This window comes from Conger conger, chromosome 14, assembly GCF_963514075.1.
Source record: "Conger conger chromosome 14, fConCon1.1, whole genome shotgun sequence".
Lineage (NCBI taxonomy): Eukaryota > Metazoa > Chordata > Actinopteri > Anguilliformes > Congridae > Conger > Conger conger.
The window spans coordinates 35,093,442-35,113,284 of NC_083773.1; the positions used below are offsets into that span (position 1 = coordinate 35,093,442).

The window sequence follows — 19,843 nt, forward strand, 5'->3', positions numbered from 1 at the left end:
CCAGAGTGAAAGAGGTAAGGAAAGAGACACAGACAGTATCTTTTACAAAAAGAGCTCATTTTACAATTACTCTACTCTACAAACGTGCTCTGTGTTAACTCGTACGACATAGGACGCCGTTTGCCCACTTCCGAAATAAAAAAATAAAAAAATAACCGGAAAGCCTAAAAACGATCCGGCCTCCAACATCGTAGACGTCCACACCTGAACCTAGCCGCGGCGTCTGCGCCTCCCATCGCCTGCCTTCGCCGACACCCGCCCTCCATTTTTGCATAGATATTACCTTCCCCCGCTCCTTTTAAGGTTAGGGTGGGCTAGGCTGGCTATGATGCCGCCCCAGCCCCTCTTTGATCTCCCCTATAGACAGAGGAGAAATCAAATAGAAGCTATGTAAATCTGCCCTCTCCAGAGCACGCCAGAGCGCCCATCTCCATGCATTATTGAGGAGGAATCGGCCCCGCCATCATAGAGGCCCCCCTCTGTCACCCATCCATTATTTAAGACGCGAAAGCAAACACAACCCTCGCCCTGACGCCAGGGTCTTTGACCCCCAGTTATGGGGAGCCAAGCTCCCCCGCATGCATACACCCCCCCCCCCCCCCATTACCCTAAACTGTGATTTCAAATGAGTTCGTTATTTAAAAACGGATTAATTCATTCATTCGTTTCCTTCCCAGTCGATACAAAGCTCGACAATTCTTCAATTCTTATCTATGAATTTAAACAGTGATAGGTCATTCAGCCCAGTGCATGTTCGGAGGTCCTACCTGCAGTTGATGGCTGGGGAATTGTTTTGGGAGGAACCGAGTTAAAAAATAAAATAAATAAATACATTTTTAAAAAGCAAAACAAATCAAGCGTCGCCCTGAGATATGGCGGAAAAGCAATGTGTGTCACCAGCCCTGAGTCTCTTAACAAGACTGCCGTGTCTTACTTTGTTATGCAAATCGCATCCAGCTTTTTTCTAGCAGTTCATCTCAACAACAAAGGGACCTCCTCTCCTCTCCCATCACACACCACCTCCCGTCCACCCCCCCCCCCCCCCCCTTCACCAACATCCCCCCACCTCCCCGGCCACCTCATCCGTGCTCCACCACCCCCACCCCCACCTCCACCCTCTGATTCAGCCGTGCAGCTGTAAAGGTTCCTTCAGTTCCCCTCTATCTGTCGGAAACATACCGGACGTCCCCGCTCACACTTGATCACACCGCTGTCCTTTACGTTGCTCTAAATCAAATCCAGGCGCGCACTGATGGATATTCCTCTGCTCTGAAGGAGAAGGGGAAAATACAGTCTCTGCTGACACAATCACTTTTTTTTACTTTCCTCACCATAAAAACAGGGAAGAAGGGATTTTCCATTCCTCCAGCACCCAGAGATAAAACCAGCTCTCCCGGAGTGGATTTTTCATTTTTAGTTTTAATTAACTTACGTAAAGGTCAACGGGGAGTTCTCAGCCTTCTGGCTCTGATTTTTGACACACCCCTCTCCCGTCATTTTTGCCCCTTTCCTTTCTGCCACAAACAAATCTTAACTACCTTGCTGGTCCAGGTAGGCCGGGAATATGTTGTTTTCGTTTTTCTGTGGGATGAGTCATACGCCGGCGCCTTATCTCCCGCTCCCCACAGCTCTTCTGCAGCCTGCTCCTCCTGGCACCGCCTGAGCAGCACAGAGGCGAGCGCCGGCCAATTACCCAGGCCCCGTTCAGACAGCTGGACCAGGCTGATGGAGCGTGTTGTCCACGTGGCACGGGCCCGCTCTGAACCTCTTCTCCCCGCGCTGAGGTCACCCTCGGCCCCCTTGAAGCCGTGTGCCAGAGCTCCAGCTCCCGTCTGCCCCAGCGCGCCGATGTGAACGGAAGTGCAGCCGATATACCACTTAACCAAATTAGACAATTAGAAAAGTCATACAGTATCAACATTAAACAAGGTTAACTGATTTTTAAGAGGTGTCAAACACTAAATGGGGTCAAATAAACCCCAAACATAATAGGAGGGTTAAAAGATCTGTTGTGAACACTCTTCTATGAGGATAAACCCGTTATGAAAACATTATTCTTCTGAGATAATAATTTTTAGTGCAGGGTGGCATTTTAATAAAGGCTTGGTGATGGAGAAAAGCAGAGCCCAGTGGCAGGAAACCCAGCAAGACCGCTAATGGTGGCACCAGACCTGGGTCAAATATGTAATTCAAGGGTGGTCCTTGGTTTAACATCATATACAAAGGGTGGCACCTTCTGCAGCACAGTGCCCCTATCACTGTGCCGGGGCATTGGGGTCTGTTGGGCCCTCAGGGAAGAAGGCTCCCTACTGCCCCACCAACACCTCTTCCAGCAGCAGTTTAGTTTTCTGATGTCTCCTATCCAAGAACTGACCAAGCCCCCACCTTCTTAGCTTCAGCTGGTTTCCTTTCGATGAGTACAAGGTGGTAGAAGTGTGGAGACGTAGAGACATCTATATCATTTATTGTGATTTTCATAAATTTTATTAATATCAGTCCATTTCTTGAATTGACTGAAATTGAATCAAAGTGTGGTCAGCACACAGTCATGTTCTGCAGTCAGCAGACTGCACCATTCATTCGCTTCATTTACAGTCAACTTCAGCGGACAGTACTATTCAGAAATAGCATTAGCATTAGCATACTATAGCTCTCTGTATTAACTTCAGCAGACTGTACTATTCAGAAATAGCATTAGCATAATGTAGCGCTCTGTATTAACTCCAGCAGACTGTACTATTTAGAAGTAGCATTAGCATTCAGCATACTGCAGCACTCAGGATTAACAGTCATGATCACGTCCTGATCTTGGCACGGCGCTGCAACTCCTGGAGCTACGCAGATTGAATTTGGCTCTTGCGCCCTGCACAGTTAGAAATGGGTGTTTTTGAAAGGCCCAGTCGATAAGTGACAGGGATTTCAGTTCAGTATCCCACTTACTGGCCTTTCACTCTTGACAAGGTGCGTGTATTAATTCCTCTCTTGTCATTGGTTCATTATTTCCACTAGGCTTGACCTTTAAAGAATGAATCGCCTCATCACCGGTACTGCCCAATTACTGGACCAATCAAGCGATGAAATACGTAAGCAGCAGCAAAAGTCACTCTATCCCAGAGTATCCCGGAAATCCACAGAATCTTCCATCTGGAGCTCATAAACAAGTCCTCACTGTGCTCCTTTTATCCCCGAACGACTCAGAGAGGAAGTTTGCGCCAATCACCGTCTGCGTCTATTTGCTTCTTCTCACTAACGCCCTCTCTGACTGGCGGGGCTTCTCTCCAGCTTCTATATGACACCAATGTCCTAGCCATACTTTATTATCCCTATTCAAATCCCACAAGGATCACAGAAGCATAGTCTCTGTGAAAGTGCCATGGAGTCAGTCTGTCACAGTACCGAGTTTTGCATAAGCTGTCCGCCCATCTGTCAATAATATTACCCTTCTGTGAAACACTAGACACTAAGCAGTGGAGTAGAGCAATCCAAATGGGCCTGATGTGGTGTACTGAACACGGCCACTCACTGTAAGTGACTGATTACACCATCAACAGCACGGGCATTGTCAAATCATAAATTGTTTATGATTCACGATGATCATAAATATGTTGTCTTCACTTGTTAGTTGTGTTCGGTAACGTGACATGTCTGGAGTTGAGTCACAGTCACTCTGCTCCATATGAATCATATTTAAAGCATGACGCCTACAGTACGGTACAGTACAGTACAGTATGTCTGATGTTTGTTTTTTGACATTTCCAGCACGGGTAAGCTCCTACTCATTTTTTAGAAAATGTTTAAATCAAATACCAATATTTTCTCGCTCTCTTTCCCACATTCTTTTGATGTACCTGACCTGATATCATTTGTATCATAAATGTGGTAACACTTTACAAAACTACCATACATTTTAGCTGTAAATAAGCAGTTGATAGTAAGCTTTCTACTACTTCCACAGAAAAATTTAAATTGAAATGCTATTTAATTTTATTATTTAATTACTTAAAATTCCCCCAAGTGACCCTTGGGATACCCATAAAAGGAAATAAATAAAACAGTTTATTCACAAAGTTGTGCATGGACTTCATAAACGGCTTGGTAGTATTTACGGTATCAAAGAAAATAAATAATCGTATGTGCCATAGTTTTATGGTAACCTCTAAGCAAAATGCTGGGTGCATTTTAAGTCATTTTCTTCTTGCACCCAAACAAACGCTTGTGCTTGATTTCATCAAACTGTGTCTCACCAAGGCACTGACTGGAGACCTCAGGGTCTCTCTCCCTCAGGCGTTGGGCCCCGTGTTGGGGGGACTGCAGGGTTTCCGTGGGGGTGCTAGAGGTCTGTTCAGGGATAGGGGGGAGGGGGCTGGAGACCTGCCGGAGGGCCCCATCTGGCCTGGCTGCTCCAGCAGGAGAGGTTAAAGGCACACAGCAGTGAGCAAACAAGGCCGTAAACCCACAACACTGCCAGCTGCCCCAGAACGACCTTGACCTGAGAGACGCTGCTCACTGTTTCACGCCAATACTGTTTCACGCAAATACCGTATACTGTGCAATTTGCTGTATCTGAGTAGCAGTAGTAGTAGTAGTAGTAGTTTATTTTGGTCCTTATCAACAATTTTTACAGAATGAATGCACATAGAAATAATGAATAACAATGTTGCCCGAAAAGGTGTAGGCTGACGCTTTAGCTTATTACACCTACCCTTTTTACATATTCACATATTCACATATTCAACCCTTCACTACTACGTTTAGTCTATACAATAACAAAACATAATGGAAACAAAAACAAAAGTTCAAAACGTTTCATACTTTCATACGTTTCATACTGAGCGCTGTGTAGAACATACTGCGTCTTAAGGGTGATAGCGTTAAAGCTCTGTCCTGATTCTGTACATTTCATTGCAAACTCAAACAAAGAGACATTTTGCTAATGCTTTATACAGCCGGTAAATTACCTAGTATTTACTGTGTAAATACCAGGTACTTATTAGGTAACTATTTGGATTTCAGTACTATGAAACGGCCTGAAAAACATACTTACATAGTATTTACATAATGTACGTCACTTATTGACTTTGTATCATAGTACTTACCACTGGAATCAAGTAGTTAGCTAATAATTATGCAATAAGTACCTGTGTACGTACCCTGTAAATATGAGGTAATTAACGATCTGTTAACTAAAGCCTAACTGACATTTCTTGCATTAGTGCCCTGAATAAATTAAAGCAAAATAAAGGTGATCCTATGCGTTTTGTCATCAGGGAAACAGAAATGTGTTGATATCGGGTGCCAACCTCCCTTGCTGTAATTATGCAAATGTTGAGGGCGGCCATTGTTGGAGGGAGGTTCGTGGTCCTGGGAGAGTCTGGAACCTTTCCGGTTGTAAAGGTTAAAAAATGGATTGATTGCGGAGGACCGGCGCTCCCGTGCCTTCGGAAGCCAGGAGCCGCTCTTCTGGACGGCTAAACCGCCCGGGATAGGCTGCAGGGACCCGTCCGCTTCTGACGCGGCTAACGTGACATTTATCTTTGCGATTAGTCCGTCCTATCAGAGGCGGCAGACGCCCGCCGCCGCGTCCCGGCGCCAGCGCGGACGGGCTTCTTAGCGCGGAAACGCATTGTAATTAGCACGCTGCGCGCCGCTGATATTTGCTAAGGGATCAGCAAATGGCATGGGATTCTGGAGCACGGAGCGCGGAAAGTAGGGGGGGGGGGGAGGGAGGAAAAAGAGAAAAATCCCACGGAAAGGAAGAAAGGCAGAAACGGAGGAGCGCTAGTGAAGAGGGGATGGGAGGGAGGAGGAGAGGAGCGGGGGAAAGAGGAAGGAGGCGCTTGGAGGAATAGGTCCACAGAGGCTTCGCTGGGTTTCCTGCCACTGGGTTCTGCTTTTCTCCATCACCAAGCCTTTATTAAAATGCCATCCTGCAAAAAGAATTATTAGCTCAGAAGAATAATGTTTTCATAACGGGTTTATGCTCATAGAAGAGTGTTCACAACAGATCTTTTAACCCTCCTATTATGTTTGGGGTTTATTTGACCCCATTTACTGTTTGACATCTCTTAAAAATCAGTTAACCTTGTTTCATATTGATACTATATGATTTTTCTAATTTGGTGGAATGAAATGGTAACATACTGTACAATACCACAACTTTGCTAAATTCTGTGCGAACTTTGCATACAAAGTGTGTGTGTGTGTGGTACTTTTGACTCTCTGTAACTGTATAAAATGTACAACCATTTTTATTTTTATCTCAGATTTCTTTGCGGATGATTCTGGTGGTACTTTCCCATACAGGTGTCAAACTTTCACTTACTGTACCTTAGGCTCTAAAATGAGATGTTTCTCACAGATTTTTTCATATTTATGGATAACATTTAGGAAACAATAAGGTGACAAGCAAAGTGTCAAAATATTTCTATTACAATAATTGCGTGTTTATATAAAGTGCTGGACTCAATTAGACCCCAAATATTAAAGTGGTCATAAAATCCTAACATAAGTCATTACATATGATAAGATTTTTTGGTCGGGACTACCTGTTGCATCAAACTCAAAAATTCACATTCCAACATTTTTCTTGTTTTCTTGCAAGTATGAACCCCATAATTCATACAAGGGATATTCACAGATTTATGAAGGGAATGTGGACCAATTCTGCCTACAAGGTGGAAAATCCTACAAGGAAATCCCACAGCCAACATAAAAGTACAGCCAAACATGCAGAATTTATGCGCTAAATTCTGTATTTACTGGTCCTCAGCTTATGGAGTGCTTTAAGAGTCCACAGTAACAACATCAGATATCCCCACCGTCAATCCACAGTCATATATCTTACATTTTTACTGTACCATACCAAATGATACAACCCTGTGGCAAGTATTTTAATGCTGATATTACTCATGTGTGCTAATGATCGGAAAATTTGGCAATGGAGCATTTTCTAGTGCTGGCTCACATTGCAAAACATTGGGTAAAAACACCATTATTTATGTTGTAATGTGTGTTCTCTGAGATGTAATCACAATCAACACCATTCCACCCAACAACAGAGTCCTATATTCATTACTGGAATGTCCCACCCATCTATTGATTTCCTCAAATAATCAATTTCATTAGTGTGTGCAGGTCTGCTATTGGTCACCCCATTCTCTGCTGCCATGACTACAAAGAAGCTTTGATGAATCAGAAGAGCAAGGGTCAGCTTGGACGGGAGACACAGAGTTCAATGTCAATTTCACATGCCATGGCCTTTATTTGGTATACGGTATAGCACTAATGGTATAGCACTAAGGGTATAGCACTAACATGATACACTAATGCAAACGTGTGTTCATAAGCAGGCAACTGGGTGCGCACATATACACACACAAAACCACACACCACACACAAAAATACACCTGCAACAAAACTACTTCCTGCTTCCTGTGTTCTGTTCTGCACTTGAATTTTCTCTGAAAGAGAAAACCTCGCTGCTATGTTCGACCAAGATGTTGTCATGTCTTTGTTTTTCATTTTTGTATTTACTACTGATATTCAGCTATTTTATCCTTCCTACTGTAAAGCATTCAGACAAAAATGGTTTTCTTACACATTCTTCCTAAAATGAAAAAAAGGTATAATACTCTTAGTAAAAGTAAATGTAGTCTTGTATTGAGAAGACATTAAAACAGTTCTTACTAATTGGCGGTTGTCCAATCCAGCAAACATGCAGTTAACATATATGCTAGGGTGCGGAGCAGGGGGAAAATAACACGATGGAAAACTGGCAAACGACCGGCCACATAAGCTTTTAGGTTCAGCTTTGATTTGATGGGGGAAAAAAGTCAATGATCGATGGCTGTAAATCTGTCTGGGGGGTATCTGGGTCAAAAGGCTCTCAGACTGAGCCGTGGCTCTAAACTGTATATTATTGAGCTCAATAAATAGTGTTTTGCCAACAGCTATTAAGTGTGCCTAACCGTTATGACGTCCAAGAATTAGGACCTCTTTTTCAGCTCCTCCATTATCCCTAATGGGGGAGTTACAGTTAATAACTTATCATAAATCTCAGAGATTATTTTAGCCCATCCACTGAAGAACTGCATTATGAAAGTAAGAAACTGCAAAATGTAATCGATAAATATAAGAGCTGGAGCCGGCCGCGTTCTCTCCGAAGCCCTGGCAGGTGGCGGTGAGCGCAAAATGTGATGTAAAGCGCCGGTTTCTTTTGAAAGAGACACTCGCTGTGGAGACTGAACCCAGATATATGACACAGGGGAGCCATACGCTGGACGTTTAGCATTCGCTTCCTCTAAATACTGCATGAATTTCACACAGAATATGAAACATATATTTCAAGCGCACACAAAAAAAAGAGGCAGCACAAAACAGAACGCAATATCGAGTTCTCGTTTCCCAGGAACAGTGAGGAATCCATACGACAGCAGCGCGAGCCTTGCGACCAATGGGAGGGCGGCGCAGTGGAACACCTTGCGCCTAACAGGACAGGGGTGCGGTTCCAGAATGTTCCGAGCTCAGGGCCTCCATGAGAGAGAATCCATGTATTGACAGAGAGGGTCACCTCGTTATTTTCGCTGCAGTGTAAGCCCCCCTCCTCCCGCGCCCAGAAAAATAATAATAACCCAAAGGTCTGAGTGCCAGCCTGCCCATTAGCTTCCCAGAGACACAGAACTAGGGCTACATTTGAGTCACAGTGGAGACGCTCTCATTTCAGAGCCCCCCAAAAAAACCATAATCATTATCACCGCCGGCGACGGGTGCGGGCTCATTTATAAACCGTAACAGGGCTGTTTATTGTTCGCGTGAGCTATAAGAGCCCCGTAAAATGGAAGACTTGAGCGGGGTGACAGATGTACACCGTCGTGAGCCGCACTTCATATGTGTGTGCGAGCACGTCTGGCAGCAATGCACCTGGGACCGCCCCAAAGAAGGTTGTAGCTCGGGAGATAAAAATTTATCTCTGGAAGGTTAATGAGCTCCGTGTGATTTTTCCCTAATTAACGCATTAATCATTTGAATAAATGCAACACAGACTTCCACAGCCAGCAGTGCGTGCATAGGGCTGGGATTCCAGTCATCAATCACCCCAAGCGGGCCCGCCACCGATGCACGGCATTCTGGGAGACGGACTGACATGTCATATTTAACCCCTGAAAATGGCTGCCACATGTTCGCCCCCCGTTCTGAAGCCTGCCTGTTTTATGAAGTGATGTCCTGTCTCTGTCAGGATGGGAAAAGTGTCATTGTTTGATTTTTTTCTTCTTTTTTTCTCTATTTTGGAATATTTTCGTTGTGAATTTGTGACACTGTTGGATGATGGAAAGCATTCACGCATCTGGTTCTGGGGAAAGTACAGCTGTCCGCTCTGAAATTACAGGGGGGGAACCAGGATGTTTTATAGCTGTGCCTGTACACCTTGGCTAAAATATTTCCTAAGAGCCAGACGGCATTTTCTGCCTGACAGCCCTGCTCACATTTATTCAAATTACCCCAGTTGAACTGCTTTGGGTCCGCAAGCAGAATAAAAATATGTCAATTATATAGCTAATTAATTTTGGCCCGTTTATTTCAAGTCTGACTTAAAATATTGCTCTGCCTTTGACAGTGGAAGAATGACTGGCATCTTTATTTTTTTATTAGTCAAATAAATTAGAGAGGTTATCGGGGAGAGAGTTGAAGGGGACAGTAAGCAGTAAGGAGTATTAGAACATACCGCTGATTTGTAAACCTTTCAGCAATAACTTTTAACAATCCGCTGTTAATCTACCCTGCGTACGGGAGAATAAGGCAGATTCCAAACAAGAGGAGACAGCCTCATTTTGCTATTCCTTATCTTTCGAAGGCGTTCCAAAACGGGAGTTGATTTGTTTACCTGCTGATGTGAATAAGACAGATTCTGCACTGATCCATCAATATCACCTTGATCTTACTTTCAATTAGTCACGTGAATTTATCATCGCTTTCCAGGTGTATTCCGAATCAGATATCCTCAGCGTTCCGTCAAAATCTGTCCGTTTGTATGATCGCAGTGCGTATCACGAATCACAGTTATACTGAAGTGTAACATCCACAGGTGTGGTTATCGACGCAATACACCTGAAAATGACAAGTCGCTGGCATGTGCGTGAACTTTGTCTCTGTCAGGGCTTGCTTTCATCACCGGGGAAGAAAGAGACTGTTTCCACGGGGTCGTCATTCCAGCACAGCGATAAGGATCTCTTTTCAATTACAGCCACATCGAAAGAAACGCCTGCTCTTTTTATTCGCCAAATGACGCGGACATCAAAGTGAAACATTAAACCGCGACTATTAAAGTGCAGTACTGGCGGAATTAAAAAACGTACCGCGACATTGCTGTAAATCCCACGTAACGGATAGTTTTATATTTTAATATATAATGAGAATTTGATATTCATAAGACCTATTTCTCTCCCCCCAGCCCCCTCCTCGGCTACCCCCCCCCCCCCCCCCCCCCCCATCCTTTGCACCCCCGATGCAGGCCATATGTTCCAAATATTACACGGCACATGGCCGACTGTGTTCCATTAAATCACAGGCATGTTGAGAAGATGGAATATGCGCTCAGTGCTGAAGACACTTTCACATTCACGGAGTCACCTTCTCGGCGTTTGATGTACTGTAAATTCTGTTGGCTCCTTGTACCTCCCCACACCCCCACACATACATTTAAGCCTCAGAAGAAGCCGTTAGCATTTTTACTGCCCATTCTGCATTTCAAAAGCCATCGAAATGTGTATTCCAATATGTCAGGTCACAGGGAGGTAGGTTTACTTCATTTCACGACGGAATATTGTCTGTTAGGGTTCCGGCGAACTTAAAATGTTATTTCCTTGGCAACCGGGAAGCCTGTTTCATAAAGAAAGCAAATGTGCTAATTCAATTTTGTAAACAAATTGGGAAGTAAGTAAATCCTACCACAATAACTGACATGTAAACACTGGAGCCTGGAATGGCAGCCGGCCATATTAGTTGGGGACCTAAACGGTAGCCAGATGGTTGTTGGTTTTACTCCCAGCTAGGTCATAGCGAGTTTGCTCTTGAGAAAGGTGTTTAACCTTCATAAATACCCAGCTCAGTAAATGGTTGATAAGCAAAATGTTAGAAACGTACCATGTGTGGGATGAGGGGCATGCCTAATGTAAGGTAATGCCAAGAAACCCAGGTGAACCAGTGATAGAATCCCATTAAGAGCCGACCTTTGGCCCCCGCTGGGGCCACAAGGCAAAGAGATCTGCGGCAAACCCATCAATCAAGCCCACTGGACCAATCTGTCTGGTCCAGCCAGGAGACATTGTGTGCGGCTTTTGACTTAACATGACTGATTATTCAATCTGAATATAACTACATATTGCTCTAATCCTTAAGATGGATGAGGTTTAGCCTTTTAATGCTCCTAAGAATGTGGCCCATTTGGGGTTAGAAGGGATTCCGAGGCAGGATTTGATAGAGAGGGGGGGAAAAAAAGATAATAAAAAAAAGAGCCCCACAAAATCACCCATATGCCACCATCTGAAACGCAATTTCATACAGCATACATGATCTGGAGGGGGAGATTATGGGCTCAAGGATTAGCATATTGTTTCCTTCGGAGCGCTACGTGGGCTGTGGCCTGTCCCCGCTAACGCGGTCGGCCAGGGGGATAATGCGCTGGGGACGGTTAGCCTGCCACTGAAAAAGCCCCCGTTTGAGGAAGGAACGCGGGTGAGCAGCGTGTGGGCTGTTTGACCTGTCCCTGCACTTCTGCTCAATGCAGACGTGCATTAAACAGGGAGGCCATTTTGTGCCAAACTGTCCCCTTTTAACAGTCACTGTCAAACGATTTCAAATCGAAGGTTCGTTTGGTTTGCCAACAAAGCAAAGTTTAGTCAATATGGGCACATCGATGGGTTCAGTGATTCCCACTTCACATTGCCTGTACGTTTGTTTAGAATCCATTACATTTATATAATTCAATTAATGAATTACTTTATTATTGTAAACTTACTTGTTCTTGCCACGTCTTTCTCCATTATTGTTTTTCACACTATCTTTTCTGACTATTAACTAACATCAGCAAGGTGTTACAGGTGAACATGATGTAAATATTATGTTTGAATATTTTTTTTATGCTGCCATTTCATAAAATTAATCTTGCAACAACATAAACCTGGTCTGCCAGTACCATTAGCTCCAGAGCTGTTATTTTGCGCATGATAGTGAAAAAGTAACAGAAAAATAGACCCAAATGCCATTCAAAAAATGTACCATTTAAAAAGGTTTTAGCATGTCAAGTGTGAAGATCTGGGAGACAAATTTCTTCTCTGCATCAATCCCCTCTGCAGCATAGGAGAGGTGGAAAAACATTCATTTGGGCAGAGAACCGGCTGGCACTATGCTGTGGATGCCCCCCCACCGATTGGCAATTTTAGGGAGACATGCGTGGCCTTCCTCCCCTCTCAGCGGGGGAGGGCTGGTGTTTTACAGTGTGGATGTGGTAGGGAACAGTTCCCATGCCTGTTTGTCACAGCAGAGTTTACATGCCCGTCTAAGTGAACCGCCCCCCCCCCCCCCGTACCGTGGCCGCCAACGCGGCCCGGGACGGCACGTCGCGTTACTGCCGATCGATGCGGCTGATTGCTTTCCCCTCTCTCTCGCCATGAGCTGCTGCAGTGGCATGATGGCAGTTATTCAACCGACCAACGACACCCCCACCCCCTCACCTAAAAACCGCCAACCACCCCGCTTCACCTAAAAACCTCCAACTACCCCCGCCCAAAACCCCCCAACCACTCCCCTCTCATCCAAAAACCTCTAACCACCCCTGCCAAAACCCCCCAGCCACTCCCCCCCGAGCGAAAAACTGCCAACCCCCCCCATCCAAAAACCTCCAACCATCCCTTCCCAAAAACCGCCAACCAGGCCCCCAAAACTGTCAACCCCCCCCCCCCCATCTAAAAACCTCCAACCATCCCTTCCCAAAAACCGCCAACCAGGCCCCAAAAACTGCCAACCACCCCCCACCCACAAAAACTGCCAACAACCCCGCCTCCCCCAAAACTGCCAACCACCCCTTGCCCAAAACACCAGGAGCCATCCCTCTCCCCCAAAACCTTCAGCCAACCGCCCTTCCCGCAAAAACCACCAACTACCACACCCCAAAAACCGCCAAGCATCGCCTCCCCCAAAACCACCAAGCATCGCCTCCCCAAAAACCTGCCAGACCCCCCACCCATAAAACCGCCAACCACCCCCATACCGAAATACCGCCAACCACCCCTATAACGAAATACCGCCAACCACTCCCCCCAGAAATGCAAAACACCCTCTCCCTCAAACCCGCCAAACCATCCCCTCCCCCAAAAACTGCCAAGCACTGCCATGCCCAAAATTCCAACTACACACCTCACCCCTAAAACCCTCTCATCGGGCAAACGAAACTAAAGGCGAATCCATGAGCTGAATTGGGGGGTTTCTGGGGGGAGTGAGCCCCATTTGCAGCCTCATTAACTCCAGAGCCAGTCTCGTGCTCCGGCTGATCTTCCCTCTCCTCCAGCCGGCCCCATAAAAATCAATTCTATTAATGTTAACAAAATATTTATACGACAGACACGGCAGAGCAGCCCGCTGTCGTATGAACCGTGCAGGCTCAGTGTATCGATTCCCCGCTTTTCACATGCAGAGGTGGGCTCTACCAAAGACAAGACCCTTGCCTGCTGAGTTTCCCTCTCTGTTGACATTAGTCAAGAGTGTACTGTCAAATTACTGTCTCAACGGTTCGCCTCAAATGGGAAAGGGATGGTGACTATGTCACACTTGTGTGGGGTGGGGGAGGAGCCGTGAACCGGCGGTGAAGATCGGGGAAATGGATGGGAAAACGGTGGAACAGGGAAAAAGAGAAGGATGTGCTTGCTGTATATTTCCACCGCAGTGCACAGATTTGATGTATTTTCAGTGATGAATTGCATTTTCTTCTTGACAGGACAGGGCGACACTGTTGCACAGCACATTTCGCATGTTATTTCCTGCAGGATTTCAGCGTGAGCACCTTGCAGTCCCAGTACCCAGCGCGCGACTCACAGCCCACACCCTAACAACCACAAACTGCACCCTACTCACTGTAGACTTATTCACTGTGCCCTAACTCACCACCCCCGATTCACTCTGCCCTTACTCACTGTACCCTTACTTACTACCCCCTGACTCACTGTACACTTATTCACTGTACCCTAACTCACCACCCCTGATTCACTGTACCCTAACTCACCACCCCCGATTCACTCTGCCCTTACTCACTGTACCCTTACTTACTACACCCTGACTCACTGTACACTTATTCACTGTACCCTAACTCACCACCCCTGATTCACTGTACCCTAACTCACCACCCCCGATTCACTCTGCCCTTACTCACTGTACCCTAACTCACCACCCCTGATTCACTGTACCCTAACTCACCACCCCCGATTCACTCTGCCCCGACTCACTGTACACTTACGGACTGTACACTTACTCTCTACCCCCTGACTCACTGTACACATACTACCCCCTGACTCACTGTCCCCTGACTCACTGTACACTTACTCACTGCACACTTCTTCCCTTAACCCTTCCTCACTACACCCTTTCCTACCGTACCTTCACTCACTGTACCCCTATTCACTACACCCACATAGTTCATTCATCTCGGTGTGTACTGAACTACCAATGGTACGCACTGAATCTAAATTTCAGCTGCTGGACCAATTCAATTGATATTACATTTCGAAAGGTATGAATTGTACAACCTGTACTAAAAAACTCAATCGGAACAAAATCCCATAAGGTACTAAAACCAGAAAATGCACTGAAAGGAATGCCTGCTGTGAGCAACAGTGAGAAACAGGAAATTGTATGTTTAGCAAAACAAGTGTACATATACAGTAAAATATTGTTATATTGTTAAATAAACAGTAAATAAACATAATGTACATAATTTATCAGCTATTTCTCTACAAAAAACTTTGAATAAAATCTTTGTTTTTGACTATAGAACACAAACAGATTGTGACAATTAAATGTAACATTATTCATATTACCGTATACAACGAATGTTTACAGTAATATAAAATGAAAATGATGTGTAGGACTTTATTAGATTAATGTGAACAACAAGTAGAGATATACAGTACTGTGCAAACGTTTTAGGCAGGTGTGAATGCTGTAAAATAAGAATGCTTTCAAAAATAGAAATGTTAATAGTTTATTTTTATCAATGAACTAAATGCAAAGTGAGTGAACAGAAGAAAAATCTAAATAAAATCAATATTTGGTGTGACCACTCTTCAAACCAGCATCAATTCTTCTAGGTACACCTGTACAAAGTCAGGGATTTTAGTCAGGTGTGATTAACCAATTATACCAAACAGGAGCTAATGATCGTCAGTTTAATATGTAGGTTGAAACACAATCATTAACTGAAACAGAAACAGCTGTGTTGGAGGGTTAAAACTGGGTGAGGAACAGCCAAACTCTGCTTCCAAGGTGAGGTTGCTGAAGACAGTTTAATGTCAGAAGACATACACTATGGCAAGACTGAGCACAGCAACAAGACACAAGGTAGTTATACTGCATCAGCAAGGCAGACAGTAGTTTCCAGATGTGCTGTCCAAGCTCTATTGAAGAAGCACAAAGAAACGTTGAGGACTGTAGACGCAGTGGTCAGCCAAGGAAACTTAATGCAGCAGATGAAAGACACATCATGATGAAATACCATCTGATTGGCCCTGAATTTATTCTGCAGCAGGACAATGACCCCAAATATACAGCCAAGGCAATTAAGAACTATCTTCAGCGTAAAGAAGAACAAGGAGTCCTGGAAGTGATGGTACGGCCCCCACAGAGCCCTGATCACAACATCATCGAGTCTGTCTGGGATTACAAGAAAAGACAAGTCGACAAGTCGTTTGGAACAACCTACCTGCCAAGTGTCCAAGTACACCTAGAAGAATTGATGCTGTTTTGAAGGCAAAGGGTAGTCACACCAAATATTGATTTGATTTAAATTTTTCTTCTGTTCATTCAATTTTTCTGTTCATGCATTTTGTTAATTGATAAAAAATAAACTATTTTTAAAGGAATTTTTAATTTACAGCATTTTTTCACACCTGCCTAAAACTTTTGCACAGTACTGTATGAATATAAAATATGGATCAAATCCTCATTGATAATATAGAAAATAAAGTGAGCCTATGGCAAGAGCAACAAGGAAGGGTGAGGTTATGTGTAAGAGAGCACGCCAAACTCACATGCTATCACATAACAGAACTCACGCAGATATTACAGCCAAGAAAGAATAATACTATGAAATAGAATACGAGCAATATTAATGAAGCACCAGAATATCAATAAAGAATAAGAATAATTGAAACCGACATAGAAAAGAAAGAAAATAATATAAAAATCCAAACCCCTCTGCGACGTCAGTTGACTACACCAACAAACAGTGTCCTTAATCAGCGCCGCACTGAATTTTCAAGAAGGCTTAATTTCACTGGCAGAAACTCTCCCTCTACCCTGCCAACATTCAAAATGAATCCAGCATAAAACTGGACCAGAGCCACAGCAGTGCCATACAGCACTATGGCCAATGCAGAGCTGCGCTCGTATAGTATTTATCATCAGTGTACAGTATTATCGGGTGCATGCAGCAAAATGCTCATGTTGAAAGGCTGGGCACCATAGTCAATGGCAGGCAGAGTGGCCACGATAATAGCATATGCGAGGGGCAGGCCGGTGGACTACAGACACCCCCTCCCCTGCCACCAGGAGGCTCCTGTGCCAGGCTCAGGCACAGCTGGCCGTCAGTCCGGCCTGAACTTCACATCAGAGTGGCCCCCCCAGCCCGGCCCCATCAATACTTTATCTGTGGGGAGAGGTCTGACTGGATACCTCCACAGGTCAGCATGCGGGGGTGGGGGTATCTATACGGTAACCTCAACCCCCCCCTGCTCCTCCACTGTAAACTTACATCTACACTGAGTGCATACATATCTCCCATTTGGGAAGAAATCTATATACTGTAAGCTGAACTGCAAATATATAGAAAATGTGTGGGCTGTTTGGAAAACGTATGGGAAACTTTTACATATTTCACAGTGAAATATTTTTACTGAAATATTTGTGGCAATATCTGAAAGCAGAAGTAGTTTGTATATTTGCCCTTAGTGAGGTGCTGTAATGGCTTTTCTTGTTATGATAATATGTTTTATCTTCTCATAATAAACTGTTTTAATATACTGCAGTATTGTATACTCTTTCATAAGCGCAGGCGAACAGCCTAGCTTAACAGCCAATGGTTTTTTGAAGGCGGATAATGACGACAGTTACAGTTTATTCACCCCGCCCTCTGAAGACGGATTTCAAGTAAAACTGGGGCAGTGATACAACATATTGTCAGGGGGAGACAGCTCTGCGTTTTCTCACCACGCTGCTCTTGACCCCCCCCCACCCTGCAGTGCCGAGAGCACAGAGCCGGGACCTCCGGCGTGACTGTGCGCTGTAAAGATAGGACGTCTGAGGGGTCGATCGATCGGCCCTCCGGCTCAGACACACCTGCCCTGTCCTCCAGACGACGGAGGAAGGAGGCCGCGTAGCTCCGGGCTCTGTTGAAATTCAAAAGAGGTCTGTTCAGGAGCCGCTACACGGCGCGACCTTTGACCTCACATCGCCGGGGAAGTATGCTCCGGGCCGAGCCGACGTTTGGCAAACGCTCGGGGAAGGCTGTTCCTCCCCTGTGCCAGGCGATTGTTCGCGCTCTGATTAGGAGGGAATAACTCTAAACAGCTGGAGATCAGCTATAGGAAAGAAGGGGGTGGGGGGGAGACTGGCAGAATTTCAAATGAGGAAATAAATAATCCGTTAAAGGATCCTGATGACTGCAGTAAAAAAAGGGTGGAAAAAAATCTTGGATGGTTTTTCTGCGTTTTCATTTTGATAAAGCTGAAGCAAGAACTTGCCTTAGAACCTTAGATCTGAGCATTGTGAAACGTCAGTGGCACTCAAATCAACCGCCGTTTACCCCGAATAAGAATTTCTATTTCAAATCAGAAAAACCTCAGAGGCCTCACATTTCCAGGTAGCTAATCTAAAAACGACTCTCTCAGAGCTGTGAGGTCCTCGGGCAGCTGGGGAAGAGAAGGCTCGAGAGGTGAGGAGGCCTTCAAAGGGGACGACCTCCCGCGGAGCTCACTTCTGTCGTCAGGCAGAGCTCTTCCCATTGCTCTGGCGGCGGTTCGCCTAAACGCGCCGTTCGGGCGCCGTGGAAACAGCGCCGCCTTCATCCGAGCACGTCTCGCGCTCCGGAGCCCCGGTGCGCCGCCGCGTCTGAGATAGCTCGCCGTGCTTCAGCCGCGCGGAAGACGTGAACTAGAAAGAACTCGCGCGGAAAGCTCGCTCGGCGTTCAGCAGCTGCGGGCGCCGTCGAGACGGTCTCAGAGGGGCGGACACTCAGCGCCACAATACGCCGTCATCTTTTTTGTTTTTTCGTCATTTTTTCATTCCGGTCTTCTACTCCGTCTGGTCTTCTTATCCCGGCCCTCAGCTTCGGCGGATGTACGCCGTTTGCAAAGTTCCCTCCATCTGCTTTCCCCTAAATTGTATTTGTCCTTTTCCATTATTTAAATAGCGAAACGCAATAAATACCTTTCTATTAGAACGGCGATGCATAATTAATGCACCTTTTTCAGGAAAAGAGGAAGGAGCGTGAGGATAATTTAACTGGAAGGCAGAACAATGGAAAGGCCTCCCTGGAGAACAAACAGATGTTTACAATTGAAGGCCATCAAAGAGACATCCCGGCACATAGCATGGAGGCACGGCAAGGCGAGGATGCCAGTTGTCAGAAATGTCTTCTCAGGTTTGTTGCTTGACGGTGCTGAATTCATTAATGAGACAGAATCTTAGAGTGCTGAAAAATGCCCAGACTTCTTTTAGCGGAAAGGCTGTTTGCTGAGTTCCTCTGCGACTCTGGAGGGTCTCTTTAAATAGGACTCTTGGCTTTTTTTAAACCAAAAACAAATAAAAGCAAAGCGACACTGCACCCAGTGGTTTGATATGAATAGCTCAGCATAGCCATGGGTGATCTTGCTATGTACTCTAAGTATGAATGGGTAAGTATCAGTGTTCTAGTCAGATCTAAACACAACATTTACACACAACAAAGCAGTTATGACCTGTGCACATTTGACCTTGTTTAAACCCAAATTGTGATCTTTAAAATGTAATTCTCTAACTGGACAGTCATCTGCTATACAGTCTGTTATACTGTTAGCCTAAACAAGGAAACTATGAGCAAAAGTGATTCACCAATTATCATAATAAATATTCATTAATTCATTATCCTAACCAGCTTATCCTGAACAGGGTCGCAGGGGGGCTGGAGCCTATCCCAGCATACATTGGGCGAAAGGCAGGAATACACCCTGGACAGATCGCCAGTCCATCGCAGGGCACACACACCATTCACTCACACACTCATACCTATGGGCAATTTAGACTCTCCAATCAGCTTAACCTGCATGTCTTTGGACTGTGGGAGGAAACTGGAGTACCTGGAGGAAACCCACACAAACACGGGGAGAACATGCAAACTCCACACAGAGAGGCCCCGGCCGACGGGGATTCGAACCCAGGACCTCCTTTCTGTGAGGCGGCAGTGCTACCCACTGGACCATCCGTGCCGCCCTATTATAAATATGATGATTCATAATAATCTTCAGTATAAAATAGCTACAGTTACATGAGTTTAGATGAGAAAGGAAATATTACTGAAACGCTTCAAGATCATTTTAATTCAACT

The 19,843-nt window shown here is 45.2% G+C and overlaps 1 protein-coding gene across 1 annotated transcript in view; it reads right to left on the minus strand.

The window, feature by feature from the left end:
* pnp4a (purine nucleoside phosphorylase 4a) overlaps window positions 1-1,617 on the minus strand; it is a 40,991-nt gene extending 39,374 nt beyond the window's left edge. The window contains exon 1 of the mRNA XM_061220478.1: window positions 1,539-1,617. The gene's annotated coding sequence lies outside the window, so the exon portion shown is untranslated. The remainder of the gene's footprint in view (window positions 1-1,538) is intronic.
* Window positions 1,618-19,843: the final 18,226 nt, after the last annotated feature.